The 14,030-nt window shown below is 39.3% G+C and overlaps 1 non-coding gene across 1 annotated transcript; it reads left to right on the top strand.

Moving 5' to 3' along the window:
- Positions 1-334: 334 nt before the first annotated feature.
- Positions 335-442, top strand: LOC148564404 (small nucleolar RNA R71). The gene has a single exon (XR_015885449.1). It is a non-coding gene; the product is annotated as a small nucleolar RNA R71 (small nucleolar RNA).
- Positions 443-14,030: the final 13,588 nt, after the last annotated feature.

Genomic DNA, 14,030 nt, shown 5'->3' with positions numbered 1-14,030 from the left:
TAGAAGATGCCTCTTGAGTACTGTTGGATGCAGCTTGCATTCCATTCAGACTCTGAGAAATCATATTGACTTGCTGAGTCAATATTTTATTCTGAGCCAATATGGCATTCAGAGTATCAATTTCAAGAACTCCCTTCTTCATAGGCGTCCCATTACTCACATGATTCCTCTCAGAAGTGTACATGAACTGATTATTAGCAACCATGTCAATGAGTTCTTGAGCTTCTGCAGGAATTTTCTTTAGGTGAATGGATCCACCTGCAGAAGTATCCAATGACATCTTAGCTAATTCAGACAGACCATCATAGAATATATCCAGGATGGTCCATTCTGAAAGCATGTCAGAAGGACACTTTTTGGTCAGTCCTTTGTATCTCTCCCAAGCTTCATAGAGGGATTCACCTTCTTTCTGTCTGAAGGTCTGAACATCCACTCTAAGCTTACTCAGCTTTTGAGGAGGAAAGAACTTGGCTAAGAAAGCCTTGACCAGCTTATCCCAAGAGTTCAGGCTATCCTTAGGTTGAGAGTCCAACCATACTCTAGCTCTGTCTCTTACAGCAAAAGGGAAAAGCATGAGCCTGTAGACTTCAGGATCTACTCCATTAGTCTTAACAGTATCACATATCTGCAAGAATTCAGTTAAGAACTGAAAAGGATCTTCAGATGGAAGTCCATGAAACTTGCAGTTCTGCTGCATCAGAGAAACTAATTGAGGTTTAAGCTCAAAATTGTTTGCTCCAATGGCAGGAATGGAGATGCTTCTTCCATGTAAATTGGAATTAGGTGCAATAAAGTCACCAAGCATCCTCCTTGCATTATTATTATTTTCGGCTGCCATCTCCTCTTCTTGTTCGAAAATTTCTGAAAGGTGCTTGCTGGATTGTTGTAATTTAGCTTCTTTTAGTTTCCTCTTCAGAGTCCTTTCAGATTCTAGATCTACTTCTACAAGAATGTTCTTGTCCTTGCTCCTGCTCATATGAAAAAGAGGGACAGAAAAATAATAATAATAGGGGTCCTTTTCACCACAGTATAGAGGTCCCTGTGTGAGTAGAAGAAAAGAAGAAGAAAAAAATTCGAACACAGATGGAGGAGGGGGTTCGAATTTGGGTGAGATGAAGTGTTAGTAGATGAATAAATAAATAGAAGGAGATAAGAGAGAGAGAGAGAGAGAATTTTCGAAAATAATTTTTGAAAAAGAGTTAGTGATTTTCGAAAATAGTTTTTGAAAAAGGTTAGTAATTTTCGAGAATTAAAATCAAAAATTAAAATAATTAGTTAATTAAAAAGAAATTTTGAAAAAGAGGGAAAATATTTTCGAAAATTAGAGAGAGAGGGAGTTAGTTAGGTAGTTTTGAAAAAGATAAGAAACAAACAAAAAGTTAGTTAGTTAGTTGAAACAAATTTGAAAATCAATTTTGAAAAGATAAGAAGATAAGAAGTTAGAAAGGATATTTTAAAATCAAATTTTGAAAAAGATAAGATAAAGAGATATTTTTGAAAAGATATGATTGAAATTAGTTTTGAAAAAGATTTGATTTTTAAAATCACAATTAATGACTTGATTCACAAGAAATCACAAGATACGATTCTAGAACTCAAAGTTTGAATCTTTCTTAACAAGCAAGTAACAAACTTGAAATTTTTGAATCGAAACATTAATTGATGATGTTATTTTCGAAAATTAGGAGATAAAGATAAGAAAAAGATTTTTGAAAAATATTTTTAAAATTTTTGAAAATAAATAAGAAAAATGAAAAAGATTTGATTTTTGAAAAAGATTTTGAAAAAGATAAGATTTTTAAATTGAAAATTTGATTTGACTCATAAAAACAACTAGATTTTAAAAAGTTTTGAAAAAGTCAACTCAAATTTTCGAAATTTATGAGTGAAAAAGGAAAAGATATTTTTTTTATTTTTGAATTTTTATGATGAGAGAGAAAAACATGAAAATGATGCAATGCATGAAAATTTTTAGATCAAAACAATGAATGCATGCAAGAATGCTATGAATGTCAAGATGAACACCAAGAACACTTTGAATGTCAAGATGAACATCAAGAACTTATTTTTGAAAAATTTTTAATGCAAAGAAAACATGCAAGACACCAAACTTAAAAATTTTTCATGTATAGACACTATGAATGCAAGAATGCATATGAAAAACAAGAAAAGACACAAAACATGAAAACATCAAGATCAAACAAGACTTACCAAGAACAACTTGAAGATCATGAAGAACACTATAAATGCATGAATTTTTCGAAAAATGCAAGATGAATATGCAATTGACACCAAACTTTCAACTTGACTCAAGACTCAAACAAGAAACATGAAATGTTTTTGATTTTTATGATTTTTTTATTTTTTTGGATTTTTGTATATTTTTTTTGAAAAAAACATATAGGAAAAAGAAAATAAGGATTTCAAAAATTTTTTTATATGAATTCCAGGAATCTTGTATTCTTAGTCTAAAGCTCCAATCCGAGGGTTAGGCATGGCTTAATAGCCAGCCAAGCTTTAGTATGTAACTCAGACATGCCACGGCTGACATTCCAATTAACTTGCCTCTATGCTGATGGTTGGAAGCCCCTATCCAAAAGAATTAGACATGGCTTTACAGTCAGCCAGGCTTCAACATTCTTCATGAAACTCTAGAATTCATTCTTAAAAATTCTGAAGAAAAATATATTTTTGAAAAGATTTATTTATTTTTTCTTTTTGAAAACAGATGAGAAATTTTTGAAAGGTTTTTGAAAAATTTTTGAAAATAAAACAAAAAGAAAATTACCTAATCTGAGCAACAAGATGAACCGTCAGTTGTTCAAACTCGAACAATCCCCGGCAACGGCGCCAAAAAATTGGTGCACGAAATTGTGATCTCAGGCAACGGCGCCAGAAACTCTGTACGCACGTCTTAATAAATCATTTTTCATTCACAACTTCGATACAACTAACCAGCAAGTGCACTGGGTCATCCAAGTAATAAACCTTACGTGAGTAAGGGTTGATCCCACAGAGATTGTTGGTATGAAGCAAGCTATGGTCACCTTGTAAATCTCAGTCAGGCGGATATAAAATAGTTATGGAGTTTTTGAACATAAATAATAAATAGATAGAAAATAAGGATAGAAACACTTATGTATATCATTGGTGAGAATTTCAGATAAGTGTATAGAGATGCTTTCGTTCCTCTGAACCTCTGCTTTCCTGCTGTCTTCATCCAATCAATCTTACTCCTTTCCATAGCTGGCTTTATGTAAGGACATCACCTTTGTCAATGGCTACTTTTTATCCTCTCTGGAAAATGGTCCGATGCGCTGTCACTGCATGGCTAATCGTCTAGAGGCATCACCCTTGTCAATGGCTGCATCCCATCCTCTTGTAAAAATGGTCCAAATGCTCTGTCACAGCACGGCTAATCATCTGAGGTTCTCGATCATACTGGAATAGGATTCACCCTCCTTTTGCATCTGTCACTACGCCCAGCACTCGCGAGTTTGAAGTTCGTCACAGTCATTCAATCCTAGAGTCCTACTCGGAATACCATAGACAAGGTTTAGACTTTCCGGACTCTCATGAATGCCGCCATCAATCTAGCTTATACCACGAAGATTCTGATTAAGAGATCCAAGAGATACTCATTCAATCTAAGGTAGAACGGAAGTGGTTGTCAGGCACGCATTCATAGGGAATGATGATGATTGTCATGTTCATCACATTCAGGTTGAAGTGCGAATGAATATCTTAGAAGCGGAATAAGTTGAATTGAATAGTAGTACTTTGCATTAATCTTTGAGGAACAGCAGAGCTCCACACCTTAATCTATGAAGTGTAGAAACTCTACCGTATGAAAATACATAAGTGATAATGGTTCAGGCATGGCCGAATGGCCAGCCCCCATGAAAGTCTAAGATAGCATAAAACTGATCAAAGATGTCTAATACAATAGTAAAAAGTCCTATTTATACTAAACTAGTTACTAGGGTTTATAGAAGTAAGTAATTGATGCATAAATCCACTTCCAGGGCCCACTTGGTGTGTGCTTGGGCTGAGCTTGAATGTTACACGTGTAGAGGTCAATCTTGGAGTTGAACGCCAGTTTGTAACGTATTTCTGGCTTTCAACTCTGGCTTGTGATGTGTTTCTGGCGTTTAATTCCAGACAACAGCGTAGAACTGGCGTTCAACGCCCTTTTACGTCATCTAAACTCGGCCAAAGTATGGACTATTATATATTGCTGGAAAGCCCTGGATGTCTACTTTCCAACGCAATTGGAAGCGCGCCATTTTGATTTCTGTAGCTCCAAAAAATCCACTTTGAGTGCAGGGAGGTCAGAATCCAACAGCATCAGCAGTCCTTCTTCAACCTCTGAATCTGATTTTTGCTCAAGTCCCTCAATTTCAGCCAGAAAATACCTGAAATCACAAAAAAACTCACAAACTCATAGTAAAGTCCAGAAATGTGAATTTAACATAAAAACTAATGAAAACATCCCTAAAAGTAACTAGATTCTACTAAAAACATACTAAAAACAATGCCAAAAAGCGTATAAATTATCCGCTCATCATCCACTTTATGGAGAACTCCATATCGGCTCAACACAGAGTCAAGCTGTTTGTTGCAGAAATGAGTTCCTCCATCACTGATCAGTGTCCTAGGGACACCAAACCTACTGAAGATGTTTTTCTGGAGGAACTTCATCACTACTCTAGTGTCATTCGTGGGTGATGCGGCTGCCTCAACCCATTTAGACACATAATCTACTACCACAAGGATATAGGTGTTTGAGTATGAGGGTGGGAAAGGACCCAGGAAGTCTATACCCCATACATCAAATAGCTCAATCTCTAGGATTCTTTACAGGGTATGTCGTGACCATGAGGGAGATTGCCAGCCCTTTGGCAATTGTCACAGCGACGGACAAATTCTCGGGAATCCTTAAAGAGTGTGGGCCAGTAGAAACTACTTTGGAGGACTTTAGTGGTTGTTTGCTCTCCTTCAAAGTGTCCTCCATAATCGGAGCCATGGCAGTGCCATAGGATTTTATGTGCCTCTTTGATAAACCCATATTTTATGATATATATTATGCTCAATTTAAGTGATTTATTCAACCCTTCACCCACTTATTCATGTAAATTGCATGGTTTTACTTTCCCTTCCTTATTATGTGATATATGTGAAAAATATGTTTCCTATGCTTTAAAAATAATTATTTTAATTACCTTTTATTACCATTCGATGCCGTGATTTGTGTGTTGAGTAGTTTCAGATCTTCTAAGGCAGGAATGACTTAAAGGATAGAAAAGGAAACATACAAAAATGGAAGGAAAGCACAAAATGGAGTTTTTGAAGAAACTGGCAGCGACACGAACGCATGGACGACGCGGCCGCATGCCTAGTGCGAAAAGGCAGCGACGCGAACGCGTGACTGACGCGGACGCGCGTCTTAAGCAGAACGCAGATGATGCGTACGCGTGACCGAAGCGAACGCGTGACAAGAAAAACTCCCAGATGACGCGACCGCGTGACCCACGCGGACGCGTGACAGACGCCACGCACCAGAAACTGTAGAAAACGCTCCCAGCAATTTCTAAAACTCTTTTTGGCCCAGATCCAAGTCCAGAAGGCACAAATTAGAGGTTATAAAGTGGGGGAATGCATCCATTCAAAAGAGAGCCTTTAATTATTTACTTTTCATAGTTTAGATGTAGTTTTTAGAGAGAGAGGTTCTCTCCTCTCTCTTAGGTTTTAGGATTAGGATTCCTTTTAAGGATTTAGAATTTCAACTCTTCATCAGGTTCAATATTTCTTTTACTTTATATTTCTCTTTTACTTTCAGATACTTTAATGCTATCCTTTAATTACTTATGTTGCCAGATTGGCTTATGAACTCTTTATGTTTAGATTGATTTTCTCTTATTAATGAAATTGAGGTATTTCAAATCTAAGATTCTTATTTAGCTTTTTATATTATTGGCTTTAATTGATTAACTGGAAGCTCTTAAGTTATCGACTATCCGTGATTGGTTGTTATGTCGGCTAAATTGACTGGAATTCCACTATCTCTAGTCTTTCCTTAGGAGTTGGCTAGGACTTGGGGATCTAACTAATTAGTTCACTTGACTTTCCCTTGCCTTCATAAGGGTTAACTAAGTGGGATTAACTTCCATTCTCATAGGAGTAACTAGGATAGGACTTCCGAATTTTCATACCTTGCCAAAAGTTTATTTTATAGTTATTTATTTATTTTACTTGTCATTTTAAATTACTTGTTCCTTACTTTCAAAATCCCCAATTTGCAAAACTCATGACCAATAATAAGAACACCTCCCTGCAGTTCCTTGAGAAGACGACCCGAGGTTAAATACTTCGGTTATCAATTTCAAAGGGGTTTGTTACTTGTGACAACTAAACGTTTGTAAAAAAGAACTTTTGTTGGTTTAGAAGCTATACCTGCAACGAGGACTTATCTGTGAATTTTTAGACCACGCAAAAGTTCTCTCTTCAAAATGGTGCCGTTGCCGGGGAATTGCAAACGTGTGCCTTATTATTTGTTATTGTAAATATTTTTCTTTTACTTGTTTATCTGTTTTTGTTTTCTCCTTTTATTTCCATTAGCTACTATGAATTCTCACCCCTCTCGCTTTGAGTTTGGTTCTAATATTGTTGAAGGGAACGAAAGCTATAGTAGGAACATGCATCAAGGTCAGAGCAATCAAAGATGGATGGAGCCAAGAGGATCTGATCAACCCTTTAGGCAACAACACCCTCCAAAATATCATGGACGAGGACCACTATACAATGCATACCAAGCTAATAGACATGGTGGATCCCCTTGTAATTACCGACAAGCTCGACCATGTGCTTATAGACCATCCTCTCAACGTAGCTTTGAACCACCACACTCACAAGTTCCTTTTCACCATTCACCACCGTATGACCCTTATCCACCACAATTCCAATCCAATTACTCCCAAGAACCACCACGTTCTTATTTTGAACCCTCTCTCCCTACCAATGAACCCTCATACCCACCCCAACCTCCAATGAATGACAAACTTCGTGTTCTTCTTCAAGGGCAAGCAAGGATACAAAAGGGCGTACTGGAACTCACCACTGCCTTAACTGAGGTAGTAAATATAATAGCCTCCCGACATCTGAGAACTCAAAGTACTCCCATGGCTGCATGTGGAGAATCAAAAGAAGTGCGTAGCATGAAGGAAACACTAGAAACTCCGGTGGACAATTAGGAGCATGGCTTTGTATTAGAACAAGTAGAGGAAGCCATGATAGCTGTAGAGGAAGAAGTAGTTGAAGATTTAGGAGATGCTGAACCTCCATGGGAATCAAGAACTGTAAAGGATTCCGCTGAGAAGTCTGAAATTGATGCCAAAGAGGACATTGTACAACCTCCAATGCATATACCTTGTGAAAAATTGGACGGAACATACCAAGAAGTTGATTCCATGGGCAGTGATGATCATGAATCAAGCTCTCCTAGTAATGAACTTACATCCGCAACTGAATTCCTTGAACCTGAAGAACCTTATCCAAGTGAATACGAAGATGACGTCGAGGTATATTTTTCTCAACCTTCAACGTATGACTTAAGTGATGAGGAAGACATAGAAGACTTTGATCAGGACACAGTTGCAGTTGAAGAGTTTTGCAAAAAGGTGGAGGAATTCACAGAAGAATACAAGGGAGTAGAGCTTACAGAACCACTAGAAACACCTATCCCAAGGCCATTACCACCTAATACAAGCTTCAAGTGGGTACAATCCTTAACCTTTATCTTTACTTTTCCACTTGAATATAGTTTGCTTGAAACAGATGGCCAGCTTAGAGCTCTCTGCGGCTTTAAGAGTAAGAGGGAAATGGCTCGTACTCAGAGCTGGTGTACAAGGTTCAATAAGGTTCTGCGCTTCAATTCGAAGTGCACGGATTAGTACCAAGTGCAATTGAATGGGTCTCGAAAGACGTTTGGTCATCTTGGTGAGAATACAATTTCTAAACCGCCCGGATCGAAGAGTATAGATCAAGACGACGGCGGATTTAAAGGCAAAGTTTGGGACCCCGGAGGCTGTTGACATTCCAAACATTGGTGGAGATTTCTGGAAGAATTTAAGCATAAGCCACCATAACAGGAAGCTCATCCAATGTCCAACTTAAGGACTTTAACTAAAAGTGCTAGGTGGGAGACAACCCACCATGGTATGGTCGTTTCTTTTTCAATTTTTATTTCGTATTGTTTATTTTTATGTTATATTATTTTTATTGAACCTGGATGTTATTCGTATCATTTGCATTAGCATTGCATACTGCATAATTGCATACTTGCATATAACAAAAATATATTTGCACGCGACGCGACAGCGTCGCTGACGCGTCCGTGTCATCAGTGCATTAGGAAGAAAAGGAAAGTGAACAGAAATTCATGCGAAAGCGTGGCTGGAGGCGTGCCTTTGGCACAAATTATCCCATGCGACCGCATCGCTAAAGCGTTCGCGTCAGTTGCGAAAACTACCTCCCACTCGTTCGAGTCAATCACGCGGACGCGTGATCTGGAAATCGGCGTAAAAATCCAATGCCCAGAAATCTGGGCTGGAATCATGCGGCTGGTGTGCATTTAGCACAAAACGGCCCACGCGTTCGTGTCCTTGACACGAACGCGTCACTTGCAAAACAACCATCCCACGCGAAAGCGTGAGCGACGCATTCGCGTCGCATGGATATTATGGCACCCCAATGGAGACAGAGAGTTGCGCTGAAACGACGCTGGAATTGTGCGTTTAGCATAATTTCCAGCGACGCGGTCGCATGCCTCACGCGACCGCGTCATTCATCCTTTTACCCATTCCATGCGATCGTGTCACTCACGCGATCGCGTCAACCCCATTCCACCCTAGCCACGCGATCGCCTGCTCCACGCATTCGCGTGGATTCAAAATCACTAACCCAACCACGCAAAACCCTATTCCCCCCCCCCTGCGTCACCATTCTCCTTCCCCAACCCCCTCTGCTCTCTCTCCCTCCTTCCTCTGCACCCATCACCACCGCCAACCACCCCTGGCCGCCGCACCAGCGCCAACCACCCAGACCCACTGCGACGCCCACCCCCCTCCTTCTTCCTTCTCCCCTCCTTCTCTTTCATTCTCTTCTCCCCCTCCGCCACTGCCCCCCACCACGGCCGAACCACCACCGCCCGCCCCCAGCACCGCCTCCCACCATCACAACCACCATCCACCCCACAACCCTCGAACCCTCCTTCCTTCCCTCTCTGTACCCCAACCCTAACCCAGCACCACCAAACCATCCCTGCCGCCACCACGGTTTGCCACCGTGCCGCCCTATGTCACCGCCGCGTTGCCGCCACTACCACCCCACTCCCACCATCTCTCCTAGTTCCATACTTGTCCCTCTAACCACCAGGTTCCGCCGAACACCACTTTTCTTTCATTCTTAGTTAGTTGCATATTTTTCAGTTTATGTTCAAAATTAGGCTAGTTAGAGATGCATGTTTGTAGTGGATTCTAGGTGGTTAGGTAGCTAGGATGTGGTTAGTGGATTTAGGCTTGATAATTGTGCTGTTATTTCTTCTTGTTTTAACAATTTCGCAATTCTGATTTTGCTGTGATGATCGTATTGTTCATATGCTGCTCTTCACTGTTTCATGCTGCTTTTACACTGCCCTTTCATGCTCATTTTACTTGTGTCTATTTGCAGCTTTATTTTAATTTATATGAACTATTCTGCTTGCTGTTTCTTACCCGGAAACATCCAATTTTAGTCGGAATGCTGCCCAATTTTCTGCAAATTATTTTGATTTTCACTCATGTTTTGGTTTTGGCAATTTAAATTCTGCATTACTTAGCTTTTACCAAACCAATGCATGAATGCACGGGCCAACATTCTTATTCCTTTCGATTTCCTGGTTAATAAATTGCACTATTGATAATTCGATTTTAATTTTTTCTATTTTTATATCTTTATGAATCATCATCAATAACCTGATATTTTTGAATATGAGTTGACTAGTCTTTAAATTTATGAATTTCTTGTTACTTAGGAAACATTTCTCAATGCCACTTACTTTAATTTTTTTTTCTTCTAACTCACTGCTTTCCACTTTTTCACTTTTATCTACTTTTAACTTTCTAACTTCTCCTTTTGCTTTTTAACTAACTCCTTCAACTTTTTCACTCATGGCATGATTATTGTTTCTCTTAATTAACAAGTATTCTACTTATAATATATTTTGGATTGTGATTTCTCATCTCAGATTTCTAACTCTGAAACAATCCAAAATGCACAATTATTCAACTCATTTCATAATTCTATTGCTCTTTTGCCACTATGTGCTTATATTGCTATTATTCTATCTGCCTACTTGTTTTCCTGCTTTTGTTCTTCAATTATATCCTAGATTTCTATTTTTCAGGATGTCTGACCCTCAACGAAAAGGAAAAGGAAAGGCAACAACTGGCAAACGGAAAAGAGGTGAATCCTCTATGTCTATCCTGGACATTATGCATGATGACTCCTGGCAGGAAAAGCACTTTACCCCGCAGGAGAAAGCTGACCAGCTCCTCCCTGCCAATGATCCCATTAAATTTGCAAACAGATACTGCGAGCTGAAGTATCCAGTGTTTGCCACCTCCAGAAACCTGTACCTGGAGAGGACTCTGAAAATTCCAGAAGAACTACAGCAGTACACCTCCGATCAGATCAAACAGAGAGGCTGGTTCTTCTTGGAGAGAAACTTGACAGAGGTCAATGCTTCCTGGGTAAGAGAGTTTTACTGCAACTATTTCAAGACTTCCCTGGATGCAGTGCACCTCAGAGGGAAACAGATACTGGTCACTGAAGAGGCCATTGAAGATATTCTGTAGCTTTAGCCTAAGTCAGATCAGCCTGACAGTTACCAAAAGGCTGAAGAAGACATGCGCTTTCTGAGATTTGACTGGGATGCTATCAAGCAAAGGATAGCCCTTGACCCTACTGTCCCATGGGTCATGGGAAAGAACATAGAAATGCCTAAGGGAATCAAGCTGATGTATCTGAATGATGAGGCTCGGCTCTGGCACCAGATCCTGAGCAACTTTGTTATGCCGAGCACTCATGAGACGGAGTTGCCTGCTGCTATGATCACCCTCCTCTAGTGTGTGATGGAGGGTAAGGACCTGTATCTTCCACGATTCATCCGGTATTACATGGCCAGGGTCCATGTCAGAGGCACTCTCCCTTTCCCATATCTGATTACCCAGCTCGGCCGTCGAGCTGACGTGCCTTGGGAGCTGGCTGATGCGAAGCCGACTGCTGCAGACTGCAAGAAGATCATTCCTCACAGTAGGAAATTTCAAGCTTTAGGCTACAGACCTCTATTCCTTATTGCTTCTGATGAGACAGCCACGCCTTCAGCTGCCCCCTCTTCTTCCACTGCTGCACCAGCCCCACCCACTGCACCTCCACCTGCCTCAGAGCCCGTTTACCACCTCGTGCACCACTTATTTCAACAGCTGGACCAGATGGAGCGCCATAACCGGCGGTGATATGAGAGATCTGAGCGTCGCAACAAGCGACGCTGTGAGCACCTCAAGTTGATGATCCGATCTGGCAGCGACTTCCCCTCCGAGCCTGACACACCATCAGAGCCATTTGTGGAGGAGGCGGACGAGCATGAGGAGGAGACCCATCCACAGAGAGAGGCTGAGCAGGCAGGCTCAGAGCAGGCTGCGCCACAGTAGGAGGAGCCACACCGGATACAGGCCGCAGATCCAGATATTCCTATCCAGTCAGAGCCTCCACTGCAGCAGACAGATCCTCCTACCCTCATCCAGTCTGCAGACCCTCAGGCCACCACAGAGACTCCAGCAGCCCATCCTTCCGGTGATGACACCCCTTCACACCCAGCTTGAGTGAGCATCACAGACGATGCTTTATTTTAAGTGTGGGGAGGTAGCCATCCCTGGCATATCTTTTTGGTGAACCACTACAGACTCTTTTTATCTTTGTTTTTATTTTTCAGTACTTGCACACTGTTCTTTTGCTGTATTTTTACTCTATTTCCGCATTTTGCACTTTAGTTTACACCATAGCCAGTTAGTTTAGTTGCAATTCTAACTTATTAGTTATAGAAAATGCGGATTAATTAGTATAGTTTACCCTTTTAGCATATGATAGTTTGGTTTAAATTGAAAATAAAAAGGAAGTAAACTAGAGACTTTAACATAATCAAAACAATCCACACACCTTGTATATATAGCATTGCATGTTAGTTAGTTAACAACATTTCATCAAGGAACAACACTAAAACTTTAAAGCCACCCAAAAAAAATTTTACATTGAGAATAATGGGAACTCTTAATTTTTACTTGCATGACATGTACAACTGATATATGCTTTTTGAGCTGGAGAACATACAGCCTATGAGTTTTGAGCTTAATTGTATGGTTACATTCAAACCATAATTTTTATTCCTGTGTGTTTTGCCCTTCTTTTTCATTCTGGTGTTCTTTACTTTGTTTTAATCTATATGTCCAATTATAGAATATAGATACATACCAAGAAAGTAATTGAGGCCATCATTGGAATTTTTCCTCACTTATCCCAAATTAGCCTACCTTTTTACATCACCCTTGATAGCCCTCTTGAGCTTCTTAATCCCCTCTTGCTCTATAAATCACATTACTAGCCTTAAGCAGAAAGACAAAATAAAAAAATCCCAAGTTGAATCCTTAGTTAGCTTAAGATAGAAATTGTGTATTGCTTAAGTGTGGAGAATTTTTATGGGAACATGGGATGATAGAAACAAAGTAGGAATTTAAAAAGGGATAAGATGTTTCAAAATAAAAATTTGGGAAGCCTACTCATGTAAAATCAAAACAATTACCAGATGCAAAAAAAAATTTAATTTATATTTAAATAAAGGGGATACAAAAATTTTCCAATTGCAAAATAAATAGAATCAATGCACATGGGACAAAGTTAAATTTAATGCATGAGTTTGCACTACAAAGTGGAAAAATTTGAGCAAATAGGTTAAGAAACTTTGATTTATAAAATATGTATGTTAGGTGAGATCTTAGACAAATCAAGGATTCACTTATTAGCTCACTTAGCCTTATACATATACCCTTACCTTTACTTTGACCCCATTACAACCTTGTAAAGACCTCATGATTTTTGTATGTCTGTATTCTATAATTATTGATTGGTTAAATGAAGAACAAAGTTATAGAAAGTAAGGATAAAAAGAAGAATAGAGTGATTAACCCAATAAACACTGAGTGACTAGAGAGTAAACACAAAATCCAGTGAGGGTTCAATAGCTCATCACCATATATCTCTGCTTAAATTGTTAATTGTCTTGCAAGTTTGTAAAATATTTTTACCCATCTCAATTGTAAAAGTGCTTTAACATTATCTAGGGTTTGGCTATGCATATATGATTCCTTGAGGATGTGAATTAATTTAACTACATGTAAGTTTTATATACAAGTGAATAACATTTAGAATTGCATGATTCATTTAGGTAGTTGCATTTAGAATAGATTACATTGCATGAGATTCCACCACTTTAACCTTACCTTACTCTTTATCTTGGATTTAGCATGAGGACATGCTATTGTTTAAGTATGGGGAGGTTGATAAACCCATATTTTATGATATATATTGTGCTCAATTTAAGTGATTTATTCAACCCTTCGCCCACTTATTCATGTAAATTGCATGGTTTTACTTTCCCTTCCTTATTATGTGATATATGTGAAAAACATGTTTCCTATGCTTTAAAAATAATTATTTTAATTACCTTTTATTACCCTTCGATGCCGTGATTTGTGTGTTGAGTAGTTTCAGATCTTCTAAGGCAGGAATGACTTAAAGGATGGAAAAGGAAACATACAAAAATGGAAGGAAAGCACAAAATGGAGTTTTTGAAGAAACTGACAGCGACGCGAACGCATGGACGACGCGGCTGAATGCCTAGCGCGAAAAGGCAGCGACGCAAATGCGTGACTGACGCGGAC

This window comes from Arachis ipaensis, chromosome B5, assembly GCF_059453495.1.
Source record: "Arachis ipaensis isolate K30076 ecotype BB chromosome B5, ASM5945349v1, whole genome shotgun sequence".
NCBI classification, from domain to species: domain Eukaryota; kingdom Viridiplantae; phylum Streptophyta; class Magnoliopsida; order Fabales; family Fabaceae; genus Arachis; species Arachis ipaensis.
Note: the sequence above shows the minus strand (reverse complement) of the source record. Positions and strands in the feature narration are given on the sequence as shown.